We start from the raw sequence: 12500 nt of genomic DNA, 5'->3' as shown, positions 1-12500 counted from the left end.
CCCTCTCACTATAATGGCTTTTCTCTATAATACTAAGAGAATGTGGGATATTTTCAGCATTTTTTCCCTTATACATATAATAATTAATCATTTTCATATGTATATTATTTAATTTACTCATATTATTGCCAAAATCATATGAATACATAAGTTTTGAACAATATGAGAGGTCGGCAACCACTGCCTACCTATAGTAGTTTTTGAACCCTCTGTCGTAATTCCGGTCGTTTACACTACTATACCCTCTCACTATAATGGCTTTTCTCTATAATACTAAGAGAATGTGGGATATTTTCAGCATTTTTTCCCTTATACATATAATAATTAATCATTTTCATATGTATATTATTTAATTTACTCATATTATTGCCAAAATCATATGAATACATAAGTTTTGAACAATATGAGAGGTCGGCAACCACTGCCTACCTATAGTAGTTTTTGAACCCTCTGTCGTAATTCCGGTCGTTTACACTACTATACCCTCTCACTATAATGGCTTTTCTCTATAATACTAAGAGAATGTGGGATATTTTCAGCATTTTTTCCCTTATACATATAATAATTAATCATTTTCATATGTATATTATTTAATTTACTCATATTATTGCCAAAATCATATGAATACATAAGTTTTGAACAATATGAGAGGTCGGCAACCACTGCCTACCTATAGTAGTTTTTGAACCCTCTGTCGTAATTCCGGTCGTTTACACTACTATACCCTCTCACTATAATGGCTTTTCTCTATAATACTAAGAGAATGTGGGAATATTTCAGCATTTTTTCCCCTATACATATAATAATTAATAATTTTCATATGTATATTATTTAATTTACTCATATAATTGCCAAAATCATATGAATACATAAGTTTTGAACAATATGAGAGGTCGGCAACCACTGCCTACCTATAGTAGTTTTTGAACCCTCTGTCGTAATTCCGGTCGTTTACACTACTATACCCTCTCACTATAATGGCTTTTCTCTATAATACTAAGAGAATGTGGGATATTTTCAGCATTTTTTCCCTTATACATATAATAATTAATAATTTTCATATGTATATTATTTAATTTACTCATATAATTGCCAAAATCATATAAATACATAAGTTTTGAACAATATCAGAGGTCAGCAACGGTCTTTCCTCTATAATACTAAGATAATATGGGAATATTTTCAGCATTTTTTCCCTTATACATTTATACATATAATAATTAATCATTTTCATATGTATATTATTTAATTTACTCATATTATTGCCAAAATCATATAAATACATAAGTTTTGAACAATATCAGAGGTCAGCAACGGTCTTTCCTCTATAATACTAAGATAATGTGGGAATATTTCATCATTTTTTCCTTTATACATTTATACATATAATATTTAATCATTTTATATGTATATTATTTAATTTACTCATATAATTGCCAAAATCATATAAATACATAAGTTTTGAACAATATCAGAGGTCGGCAACGGTCTTTCCTCTATAATACTAAGATAATATGGGAATATTTCAGCATTTTTTCCCTTATACATATAATAATTAATCATTTTCATATGTATATTATTTAATTTACTCGTATAATTGCCAAAATCCTATGAAGACATAAGAGAATACAATATGAGAGGTCGGCGCAACCATAATATAGTAGTTGATGACGAGGTGTTTGGCAACTTGATACAATTCTTTAAAAAGTCTTTATATTAATTATATGATAGGGACAATATCATATGCGTCACTAAATTGATGACGAGGTGTTTGGCAACGTGACACAAATCATTAAAGTCTTTATATTAATTATATGATAGAGACAATATCATATGCGTCACTAAATTGATGACGAGGTATTTGGCAACTTGATAGAATTCTTTAAAGTCTTTATATCAAAAATTATATGATAGGGACAATATCATATGCGTCACTAAATTGATGACGAGGTGTTTGGCAACTTGACACAATTCATTAAAGTCTTTATATTAATTATATGATAGAGACAATATCATATGCGTCACTAAATTGATGACGAGGTATTTGGCAACTTGATATAATTCTTTAAAGTCTTTATATCAAATATTATATGATAGGGACAATATCATATGCGTCACTAAATTGATGACGAGGTGTTTGGCAACTTGACACAATTCATTAAAGTCTTTATATTAATTATATGATAGGGACAATATCATATGCGTCACTAAATTGATGACGAGGTATTTGGCAACTTGATACAATTCTTTAAAGTTTTTATATCAAAAATTATATGATAGGGACAATATCATATGCGTCACTAAATTGATGACGAGGTGTTTGGCAACTTGACACAATTCATTAAAGTCTTTATATTAATTATATGATAGGGACAATATCATATGCGTCACTAAATTGATGACGAGGTATTTGGCAACTTGATACAATTCTTTAAAGTTTTTATATCAAAAATTATATGATAGGGACAATATCATATGCGTCACTAAATTGATGACGAGGTGTTTGGCAACTTGACACAATTCATTAAAGTCTTTATATTAATTATATGATAGAGACAATATCATATGCGTCACTAAATTGATGACGAGGTATTTGGCAACTTGATATAATTCTTTAAAGTCTTTATATCAAAAATTATATGATAGGGACAATATCATATGCGTCACTAAATTGATGACGAGGTGTTTGGCAACTTGACACAATTCATTAAAGTCTTTATATTAATTATATGATAGGGACAATATCATATGCGTCACTAAATTGATGACGAGGTATTTGGCAACTTGATACAATTCTTTAAAGTTTTTATATCAAAAATTATATGATAGGGACAATATCATATGCGTCACTAAATTGATGACGAGGTGTTTGGCAACTTGACACAATTCATTAAAGTCTTTATATTAATTATATGATAGGGACAATATCATATGCGTCACTAAATTGATGACGAGGTATTTGGCAACGTGATAGAATTCTTTAAAGTCTTTATATCAAAAATTATACGATAGGGACAATATCATATGCGTCACTAAATTGATGACGAGGTATTTGGCAACTTGATATAATTCTTTAAAGTCTTTATATCAAAAATTATATGATAGGGACAATATCATATGCGTCACTAAATTGATGACGAGGTGTTTGTTTGGCTACAGGAAAAATCATTTATTTATCGAATCATCAAGCAAAGGATAAGCTTCAGTGGATCGCAGTATGGCAGCTGCTCAACCACTTACAACACCTTGCCTGTTACAAAAGTCGTTTACAATTGATTCTAGGCTTTGTCATTGTATTAAATAATGCTTTTATATGTAACTAGCGCGGCATCAGGTGATCGAAGATCCTCCTAATTTACTATGTTACAAATTACATTGGCATCACATCCATTGTCGTTTATAAAATAAATTATAAACTTTAAATGGTTTAGAAGCCATACAATGCAAATTGCCCCTTATTTATCATTGCAGTCCAGCACGGATACGACCTTAGAGGCGTTCAGGCATAATCCAACGGACGTAGCGTCATACCACTGTTCGCTCGAACAAGTATTGTGCCATTGGTCCGTACCTGCGGTTCCTCTCGTACTACGCAGGAATGCTGTCGCAACAACGTTTTGTCATTAGTAGGGTAAAACTAACCTGTCTCACGACGGTCTAAACCCAGCTCACGTTCCCTTGCATGGGTGAACAATCCAACGCTTGGTGAATTTTGCTTCACAATGATAGGAAGAGCCGACATCGAAGGATCAAAAAGCGACGTCGCTATGAACGCTTGGCCGCCACAAGCCAGTTATCCCTATGGTAACTTTTCTGACACCTCTTGTTAAAAACTCTTTAAACCAAAAGGATCGATAGGCCGAGCTTTTGCTGTCCCTGTGTGTACTGAACACCGAGATCAAGTCAGCATTTGCCCTTTTGCTCTATGTGTGGTTTCTGTCCGCACTGAGCTGGCCTTGGGACACCTCCGTTATTATTTGAGAGATGTACCGCCCCAGTCAAACTCCCTACCTGGCAATGTCCTTGAATTGGATCATACCTGAGTAATTGGAGTTATACCAAATTTTCAAATCAAAAATACATAAATGCATCGTTTTATTAAAGAATTTGTTTGCGATTATATAACAAACTCGTGATACTTTGATCAAGAAGCTTGCATCAAAACCCAATACCATAAGATATAATAAATATATCCGTATAATGGCTAGGAAATGATACACGTTCCATTTAATCAAGTAAGTAAGGAAACAATAAGAGTAGTGGTATTTCATTGACGATACCAAACCGAGGTCTAATATCTCCCACTTATTCTACACCTCTTATGTCTCCTTACACTGCCAGATTAGAGTCAAGCTCAAAAGGGTCTTCTTTCCCCGCTAATTATTCCAAGCCCGTTCCCTTGGCTGTGGTTTCGCTAGATAGTAGATAGGGACAACGACGACTTTTCAGATCTCTCCGAACTTGTTTTACGTGGCGTGTTCCACACTGAAGGGATTACAACCACGACACCCTGAACACCCACAAGTGGTGCATGTATCAACATGGTGTATGTGTCTGGATACGCCAGACAAGCGTCCCGGACTAGAAGCTATAGCTATGTACATAGCGACCACCCCGGTAGCAATTCGAGTACTTGCTTGCCGGGCAAGCACTCCCCCTTGCTGAGGAGCGAGATCTACCTAAAATCTCTACTGATCTCTGGGTCACAGCACCCGAGTTTTGCGCAACTAGCACCGTAACTCAAACGTCGAACACGAAGGCTCTACCCGCGATATGGGTACCAACCACAGCCACCACGATACTCCCACCAGGGGGCCTACCTCAATGTGCAGTCTTGGATAGCTGCACAACCCGTGGTACCGAAAGAGAGGCTCGGTGGGCCTCCTCCTTTTGCTCCGACAAGCAGGGTTAGAGGGACCTATGGCTATATTAGTCGCCTCTTACGACAAGCAATAGCGGACTGTGGAAGTATTCTCGCCCGCTAACCACACGGCGAAGTTGTTGGGCTAAACACCCCTCCTCCTACGGAACACTTCGTCCGCAAACACTGCCAGCCGTTGAGTCCTCTGTTGATCTTCCAGGATTCTATCGAAGGTCCAGTTTTCGCCAAGGCGCTGCACTCCAAGTCCATCGAGGTTCCGCAAATCTGCATATAGGGGGCAAGCGCACAATATGTGCATCCAGTCCTCATATGGATCTCCACAAGCGCAAGCAGTGGTATCGCTGAGGGCTCTCCCTTGCAAAAATGCGTTAAACGACCCGTGACCTGTCAGCAGGTAAGACGTCCTCATCGAGAATCCAAATCTTGGATCCCGATAGGCGAGAGTGACATATGGGATGAATTTATGCGTCACCCGTCCTGGTTCGCTGTCATCATCCCATCTGTTCTGCCAACTCTGCAGTAAGCACTCTTCTAGGCGAGTCTTCCTCTGCTTCCAGCTTAGACACGTAGTGTCCTCGTCATATAGCCAGTCGTTCTCCTCCAGCGGGTATCCACGCTTCAGCTTGTATTTGACCGCTAAAAACTTAGCAGCCAAGTCAAGCGGGGGAGCTCCACCAAGTACCTGCAGTGCCACTGTGGACACTGTTCGGCATACCGAAAGGCATCCAAGCAGGATTAGCCTCTGGCAGGAGGCTAGTCGTCTCCGGGCGGCTACTTGCTCGGCGGTGTCATACCATACCGGGGCACCAAACAGCACACAAGGTGCCATGAGTCCGTCATATATGGTCCGCCTGGCTCGAGGACTGAAGCCCCAGTCGGCTCGAAGCACACGCGCCAATGCTCCAACGACTCCGGTCATCCGCTGGCGAAGCGAAGCTATGTGCGTGAGGAATTTCATTCCTTCACTGACCGTGATGCCAAGGTACCGACAGCTACGCACATACGGAAGGTTCGCTCCAGCAAACCTCACCGTAGGCGCACGTCTCAAGGCACCTTTTAGCAGCATTATTACCGTCTTGCTGGTCGAGACGGCAACGCCAACTTCCGCTCCCCACGCTTCTACGATGGACATCAGCTGTGCTCCTTTTTCCTCTAGCATAGCTCGGGAATTTCCCTCGACGAGAAGCAGCAAGTCATCAGCGTATGCACTCAGCTGGCAATACGGCTGGAGACGCTGAAGCAGTACATCCATCAGAATGTCCCAGATAAATGGGCCACTGATTGACCCCTGCGGGCAGCCTCTAGTTACCGGTACTTCCACAGTACCGGAACTGCTTCGGATCACTGCTCTTCGGCCGGAGAAAAAGCTCTGCCACAAGCCCATCTCCCGGCATCCCAAGTCTGCTAGTCGGCGGAGTGCAGCACTCCATTCGACGTTGTCGAATGCTCCTTTGAAGTCCACGAATGTGCCGAGCACGTATTGCGCCGGGCTGGCACAAACACTGCTCTTCACGTGTCTCCAAGCATCCTCCACACATCGTCCTTGGCGAAATCCAAACTGCCATCTGCAGCCTTCCGGAAGAACTTCTCTCACACGATTCACCATGATGGCCTCGAGCACCTTACCAAAGACTGGCAGCAAGCATATTCCTCTATATGAGGAGGGCTCACACTTGTCCTTATCTGGCCCTTTGAGCAGCGAGACAACTCGTGGGCACTTCCACTCAGCGGGAAAGTATCCTAATCGGATGCATCGGGAAAACAACGATGCTAGGTGCTCGGGTATGGCGCGCCAGACTGCCTTGCAGATAGTGCCATTGATGCCGTCCAAGCCGGGAGAGCGCCTGCTCTTCAACCGGGCAACACATGCATCAACCTCGAATTCTTCGAGGGCCGGTGGGACTTCCTCCGCGATGGCAGTCGGTGCTTCGGACTCCGCAACTGGGAAGAAATTGCGGAGGAGCACTCGTGCACAGTCACCCCAATCAGTGATGAGCTCGCCATTCACGCGGAGGCACCCAATCTCCGTGCACTTTCTGCGGCCTCGGCAAATCTTGTAGACGCGCCCCCATGGGTCGTCGGCATGATCTCCCACGAAGCGTTTCCAGTCATCCATTTTCGCCCTCCCAATGAGCTTCTTGTAGTTTGCTGAGGCCCGCCTCAGCTCGACCACTACACGCTCTATAGCGGCACCGTCATCACGACGCCTTCCATCTTGGAGTAGGCGACGAAGTCTCCGGACTTCGCGCCTTGCAGCGCAGAGGTCGGCAGTCCACCAACGTGCTCTCCTGTTGGGCGATCGAATTGACTTTCTTCCCAGCGCAATATCACATACATTATGTACTATACTGCGCAGGGTCGAAACTTGCTGGTCCAACGGCGACTCTGAGAAGTTTTCCGGAAGTTCGGCTGCTCTACTCACCATTTCCTCCTTGAACAATCGCCAACGTGCATTGGAGAAGTTCCAGGACGGCACAGGAGCTATGCTCTCAACTGCGCGCGCGGTAGTTGGTTCGGCCACAACAGTAATGATGTTGTGGTCACTCAATTCCCACTCGTCCACTCTCCACTCATATGTGGCCCACATAGATGCTGCCTCATTGACGATTGTCACGTCGATATCGCTAGTAGCTCTGTGATTGTCGAACGTGTACACCTCTGTTGACTGGTTTAGGGCGGCGACTCTTGCCTCCAGCATCCACTCTGACAGCAGCTCACCCCGTCTGTAGTTAGCTTGCCCCTCGGCATGACGAGAGAGTTTGCTAAGCCACATGGGGGACACTGCATTCGCGTCGAGGCCCAGGATTGCGGGGGTTCTGCTGGCCTGCAGCAGGACCGCATCCATGTACCGGAGGTACGGTTCCAGAGGTGCATCGAACTGGCAGTATGCGGCGCAAAGGAAGATTGAGCCAAAGCTCCCTTTAACGACCAGACATACGCCATAATCCGTGGTGAGGGTCTCCACTGGCATACAGATGGCTTCCTGTTGATCTACTAGGATGGCTGCCTTCCCTCGCCGATCGGTGAAAATTCTCATTCCTTCAGGCAGCACATCCATTCCGTCCCCGCCGAGATACGGCTCCTGCACCAGCGCGAACATAGACTCCGATCTCCTGAGTCGGACTCCGAGCTCGATGGTCGCAGCTCTGCCTCGGCCACAGTTCGCTTGGATGAAGCTAAACATTAATGTCTAGCTTGCACCCTTGCCAGCAACGCCCCGTATATCGGGCACACGTTCGAGAGCATGTAATGCCCGAGGGTTGCCCTCTGTGACGGCAGTTCCGGCAGTCCACCGGGTTTTGGCACTTTGCCGCGGTGTGGCCTTGTTGCCCGCACTGGCGGCAGACATTGTCTTCTGCCGGCATTCGCTGACCTTGTGGTCGAAACCCACGCATCTGTGGCAGGCGTATGTGCGGACCTGTGCTCGGCATCGGAATGAGAACCACTTGATGTAGACACGACCTACATCAAGCTTCGCCATCGCGCGGTCGTCTACCTCTAGCGTTACATTTACTGTGGCGCGTCGGTTACCGACCACGCCTTGGTCACCAGGTGCACGGACTTCTTAAATTGGGACATAGTCATTCGCTGTCGAAGTTATTTCCATGCAGCTCCTGCATGAATTCCTCAGGGCCGATAGCTGTGTCGACGTCATAGACGACGACCTTCGGCTTCTCGGCCGCATTCCGTGCCACATTTAGCCCAACTTCAGCGAACCTCTTTGATGCTACCACTTCTGCAGCTCTCCAACTGAAGGAGTACGAATGATCGCACCACCACCTCGACGGAGCTCACGTACCTCATGTACTCTGACTCCGAGGGAGGGTGCAACCATCGTTCGCACCTTTTCCGCTATAGCTTTCCCCGATAGCGCAGGGTCGTCGCACTTCACCACCGCTGACCAACGTCTCGCGAACCTTGGTGGTCCGCGGGGCAGCGATGGGTGCAACCTGTGGCATCTGGGGAGCATTGGCGGCCGTATTCTTTAACGGATTCGACGACGGCGGCGGCGGTGGCGGCATAGCGAGCCGCGTCTCCAGTTCTCCACACCGGAGCATTAACGCAGCACCAGCTCATCGTAGCGGCTGATAGCATACGAGAGCTCTTCCGTGTCCACTTCTCCTAGGCTGCGGAAGCTGCTTTCTCACCATGCGCTGGGTGGCCGACAGCTCTGCCATCATGGCTGCTTGCCCAGCACGGGCGGCAGCGGTAGCGGCAGTGGCAGTGGTGGCAACAATTTTAGCCAGCAGTGGAAACGGCGGAGGCAGCAGTGTGGTCGGCAGCAGGGGCAGCAGTAGGATCAACAGCGGTGGCAGCAGCGTGGAGAGGGGGGTAGGCCGCCCGGGCGTCCTCCAGCGACGAAACGCCTCCTCCAGTACACCAACGGGTTCTGGCACTCCATTCGATGCCAGGGCAACCAATTTCGCCTGCGTCGGCGCCGAGCTCTTAGAGGCCAGATGGCTTCTGCGCCTGCTCGTCTGGATTTCCTCGAGGCACTACTTCCGCTCAAGGCACTCACGCTGCTGTCGCTCTCGTCGGCATAACTCCGATGGTGGCTCCTCCTACCGTCGACGCCAGCAACCGTATGCTCGTTTGCTCAGTGACAAAAGGTAGATGCTCTAGAGCTCCACCTATCGGTAGCGTCTGGTAGCACTAAACTGTCCCTAGACACAAACCCTAGCAGTGACTGCCACCAATAAGCTTTTTGACAGCTGCTCAAAAAGCTTACTCGAAAAACTTACTCGTAAGCTCGCCTCGCAGCACGTGCGGAGTGGAAAATTTCCAATAGTTTATTGTTAATAATTTCCAAACCGCTTGTTTTTAACACTCGACAATTTTCACTCGACTTCCGCGGAGCACTAAATCACCGATTTAATTACTTTCCAACAAGGAAAACTTAGTTATTCGCAATCTGTACACGAGCGCAAAAAACACGTCCGTCGTTAATCCATTCATGCGCGTCACTAATTAGATGACGAGGCATTTGGCTACCTTAAGAGAGTCATAGTTACTCCCGCCGTTGACCCGCGCTTACTTGAATTTCTTCACTTTGACATTCAGAGCACTGGGCAGAAATCACATTGTGTCAACACCCGCTAGGGCCATCACAATGCTTTGTTTAATTAGACAGTCGGATTCCCCAAGTCCGTGCCAGTTCTGAATTGATTGTTAATTGATAATCGTTATAATTGATAAGAACTAATTGGTTTAACCCAAATAGTATTCTTAAAAATTTTAGCAAGAAAGTTCCACAATTGGCTACGTAACTAAACTATCCGGGGAACAAGTAACTAACATAAATGCTAGAAACTCTATTTACCCAACGAGCACATAAACCATGTTATTGTTTCCCAATCAAGCCCGACTATCTCAATCTTCAGAGCCAATCCTTATCCCGAAGTTACGGATCTAATTTGCCGACTTCCCTTACCTACATTATTCTATCGACTAGAGACTCTTCACCTTGGAGACCAGCTGCGGATATTGGTACGGCCTGTTGAGAAGTTTGCGTGTCCCCACCATAAATTTTCAAGGTCCGAGGAGAAAATATCGACACAACAGTATATGTCATGCTCTTCTAGCCCATCTACCATATCTCTCTGCGAAAGACTTCCATGGTAGTACGGCTATAAAACAGAAAGAAAACTCTTCCGATATCTCTCGACGGCTTCTTTATGGTCGTTCCTGTTGCCAGGATGAGCACGAGGCCCATATTTAATAACAAACGGATACTCAACAGGTTACGGAATTGGAACCGTATTCCCTTTCGTTCAAAATTATTCAAGTGTATTATATTCGCTTTGTTTATATAGTTAGGCATTTTTGTTTTACTTGAAAATTTTCGGCTTTCGCCTTGAACTTAGGACCGACTAACTCGTGATCAACCACTGTTCACACGAAACCCTTCTCCACTTCAGTCCTCCAAGGTCTCATTCGATTATTTGCTACTACCACCAAGATCTGTACCAATGGCAGCTCCATGCAGGCTTACGCCAAACACTTCTACGCATACCATTGTACCTTCCTACTCACTAAAGTTTCAAAATTTATATCACAAGTAATATAAATCATCTACTTTAGCGGTAATGTATAGGTATACAACTTAAGCGCCATCCATTTTAAGGGCTAGTTGCTTCGGCAGGTGAGTTGTTACACACTCCTTAGCGGATTTCGACTTCCATGATCACCGTCCTGCTGTTTTAAGCAACCAACGCCTTTCATGGTATCTGCATGAGTTGTTAATTTGGGCACCGTAACATTACGTTTGGTTCATCCCACAGCGCCAGTTCTGCTTACCAAAAGTGGCCCACTGGGCACATTATATCATAACCTTGAACTTCATATCAAGAAAGTTAAGGTTCTTACCCATTTAAAGTTTGAGAATAGGTTAAGATCGTTTCGACCCTAAGGCCTCTAATCATTCGCTTTACCAGATAAGATTATTTTATATAATATTAAAATGCACCAGCTATCCTGAGGGAAACTTCGGAAGGAACCAGCTACTAGATGGTTCGATTGGTCTTTCGCCCCTATACTCAATTCTGACAATCGATTTGCACGTCAGAACTGTTTCGGTCTTCCATCAGGGTTTCCCCTGACTTCAACCTGATCAAGTATAGTTCACCATCTTTCGGGTCACAGCATATATGCTCAAGGTACGTTCCAGTTAGAGGCATAAATAATATAAATATACATTATACATAACTATATAGAACGCCCCGGGATTGTGTTAATTAGCTATAAATAGCTAAAAAACTAATCCCATTTTAGTTAATTACGCTATTAGGTTTACATCCCAATAACTTGCACATATGTTAGACTCCTTGGTCCGTGTTTCAAGACGGGTCCCGAAGGTATCCTGAATCTTTCGCATTGTTAATCATACAAGAGCATATAATAAACACAAAAATCAATGATAATTATGCCATTATATAATTCCGAAAAATTAACGCTCTGTAATAATATAAATCTATCAGCACTTTATCAAATTAATAACATTTATTCTGTGTTTAAAATGCAAGCAATTTAATTGGAATAAACTATAAGTTATATTTTATGATAAATTTGGGATATGCTAATAGATTACAATGTCCTTATATGGAAAAAATGCACATTATTCTTAATAATATTATTTAAATATTACAATTTTAATGATGAATTTTCCATAACGGATATTCAGGTTCATCGGGCTTAACCTCTAAGCAGTTTCACGTACTGTTTAACTCTCTATTCAGAGTTCTTTTCAACTTTCCCTCACGGTACTTGTTTACTATCGGTCTCATGGTTATATTTAGTTTTAGATGGAGTTTACCACCCACTTAGTGCTGCACTATCAAGCAACACGACTCTTTGGAAACATCATCTAGTAATCATTAACGTTATACGGGCCTGGCACCCTCTATGGGTAAATGGCCTCATTTAAGAAGGACTTAAATCATTAATTTCTCATACTAGAATATTGACGCTCCATACACTGCATCTCACATTTGCCATATAGACAAAGTGACTTAGTGCTGAACTGTTTTCTTTTCGCTCGCCGCTACTAAGAAAATCCTTGTTAGTTTCTTTTCCTCCCCTAATTAATATGCTTAAATTCAGGGGGTAGTCCCATATGAGT

General features: G+C 43.6%; 1 pseudogene; it reads right to left on the bottom strand.

Moving 5' to 3' along the window:
- Positions 1-3176: 3176 nt before the first annotated feature.
- LOC117149237 lies at positions 3177-12499 on the bottom strand (annotated as a pseudogene).
- Position 12500: the final 1 nt, after the last annotated feature.

This window comes from Drosophila mauritiana, unplaced genomic scaffold (assembly GCF_004382145.1).
Source record: "Drosophila mauritiana strain mau12 unplaced genomic scaffold, ASM438214v1 U_179, whole genome shotgun sequence".
Lineage (NCBI taxonomy): Eukaryota > Metazoa > Arthropoda > Insecta > Diptera > Drosophilidae > Drosophila > Drosophila mauritiana.
The sequence above is the reverse complement of the archived record's forward strand: the minus strand, read 5'-3'. Positions and strand labels throughout refer to the sequence as shown.